Here is a 2,688-nt window from a genome sequence, read left to right on the forward strand (position 1 = left end):
GCCACAATATCAGTTAAATTTAAACATGACACGTGTAGCACTATCGAGATTTTCTATTTTCATTTTTTTAAATCGAGAGGTGAACGAAAAGTTAAGGGCTTCGGAAGAACTACATGACCAAAATACGAGTAAATTATGGATATGACTAAATTTAGAAGCACCAGTGGTCTAGTGGTAGAATAGTACCCTGCCACGGCCGAGTTTGATTCTCGGCTGGTGCATCCCGAAGATTAGCTATGATGATATTAGTGCGCATAATTTTAAAACTAGGGTTGCACTATCGAGATTTTCTGTTTTTATTTTTTTAAATCGAGAGGTGAACGAAAAGTTAAGGGCTTCGGAAGAACTGCATGACCAAAATACGAGTAAGTTATGGATATGACTAAATTTAGAAGCACCAGTGGTCTAGTGGTAGAATAGTACCCTGCCACGGTACAGACCAGAGTTCGATTCTCGGATGGTGCATCCCAAAGATTAATTATGATTATATTAGTGCGCATAATTTGAAAACTAGGGTTTGCCACAATATTAGTTAAATTTAAACATGACACGTGTAGCACTATCGAGATTTTCTGTTTTCATTTTTTTAAATCGAGAGGTGAACGAAAAGTTAAGTTAAGGGCTTTGGAAGAACAGCATGACCAAAATACGAGTAAGTTATGGATATGACTAAATTTAGAAGCACCAGTGGTCTAGTGGTAGAATAGTACCCTGCCACGGTACAGACCCGAGTTCGATTCTCGGCTGGTGCATCCCAAAGATTAGCTATGATTATATTAGTGCGCATAATTTGAAAACTAGGGTTTGGCACAATATTAGTTAAATTTAAACATGACACGTGTAGCACTATCGAGATTTTCTGTTTTCATTTTTTTAAATCGAGAGGTGAACGAAAAGTTAATGGCTTCGGAAGAACTACATGACAAAAATACGAGTAGGTTATGGATATGACTGAATTTAGAAGCACCAGTGGTCTAGTGGTAGAATAGTACCCTGCCACGGTACAGACCTGAGTTCGATTCTCGGCTGGTAGATCCCGATAATTAGCTATGATGATATTAGTGCGCATAATTTGAAAGCTAGGGTTTGCCAAAATATCAGTTAAATTTAAACATGACACGTGTAGCACTATCGAGATTTTCTGTTTTCATTTTTTTAAATCGAGAGGTGAACGAAAAGTTAAGGGCTTCGGAAGAACTACATGACCAAAATACGAGTAAGTTATGGATATGACTGAATTTAGAAGCACCAGTGGTCTAGTGGTAGAATAGTACCCTGCCACGGTACAGACCCGAGTTCGATTCTCGGCTGGTGCATCCCGAAGATTAGGGATGATTATATTAGTGCGCATAATTAGTTAAATTTAAACATGACACGTGTAGCACTATCGAGATTTTCTGTTTTCATTTTTTTAAATCGAGAGGTAAACGAAAAGTTAAGGGCTTCGGAAGAACTGCATGACCAAAATACGAGTAAGTTATGGATATGACTAAATTTAGAAGCACCAGTGGTCTAGTGGTAGAATAGTACCCTGCCACCCACGGTACAGACCCGAGTTAAGGGCTTCGGAAGAACTGCATGACCAAAATACGAGTAAGTTATGGATATGACTAAATTTAGAAGCACCAGTGGTCTAGTGGTAGAATAGTACCCTTCCACGGTACAGACCCGAGTTCGATTCTCGACTGGTGGATCCCGAAGATTAGGGATGATGATATTAGTGCGCATAATTTATAAACTAGGGTTTGCCACAATATCAGTTAAATTTAAACATGACATGTGTAGCACTATCGAGATTTTCTGTTTTCATTTTTTTAAATCGAGAGGTGAACGAAAAGTTAAGGGCTTCGGAAGAACTGCATGACCAAAATACGAGTAAGTTACGGATAGGACTAAATTTAGAAGCACCAGTGGTCTAGTGGTAGAATAGTACCCTGCCACGGTACAGACCCGAGTTCGATTCTCGGCTGGTGCATCTCGAAGATTAGCTATGATGATATTATTGCGCATAATTTGAAACTTAGGGTTTGCCACAATATCAGTTAAATTTAAACATGACACGTGTAGCACTATCGAGATTTTCTATTTTCATTTTTTTAAATCGAGAGGTGAACGAAAAGTTAAGGGCTTCGGAAGAACTACATGACCAAAATACGAGTAAATTATGGATATGACTAAATTTAGAAGCACCAGTGGTCTAGTGGTAGAATAGTACCCTGCCACGGCCGAGTTTGATTCTCGGCTGGTGCATCCCGAAGATTAGCTATGATGATATTAGTGCGCATAATTTTAAAACTAGGTTGCACTATCGAGATTTTCTGTTTTTATTTTTTTAAATCGAGAGGTGAACGAAAAGTTAAGGGCTTCGGAAGAACTGCATGACCAAAATACGAGTAAGTTATGGATATGACTAAATTTAGAAGCACCAGTGGTCTAGTGGTAGAATAGTACCCTGCCACGGTACAGACCCGAGTTCGATTCTCGAATGGTGCATCCCAAAGATTAATTATGATTATATTAGTGCGCATAATTTGAAAACTAGGTTTGCCACAATATAAGTTAAATTTAAACATGACATGTGTAGCACTATCGAGATTTTCTGTTTTCATTTTTTTAAATCGAGAGGTGAACGAAAAGTTAAGGGCTTCGGAAGAACTGCATGACCAAAATACGAGTAAGTTATGGATA

This window comes from Cucurbita pepo, chromosome 16, assembly GCF_057944985.1.
Source record: "Cucurbita pepo subsp. pepo isolate OVF chromosome 16, ASM5794498v1, whole genome shotgun sequence".
Classification (NCBI taxonomy): domain Eukaryota; kingdom Viridiplantae; phylum Streptophyta; class Magnoliopsida; order Cucurbitales; family Cucurbitaceae; genus Cucurbita; species Cucurbita pepo.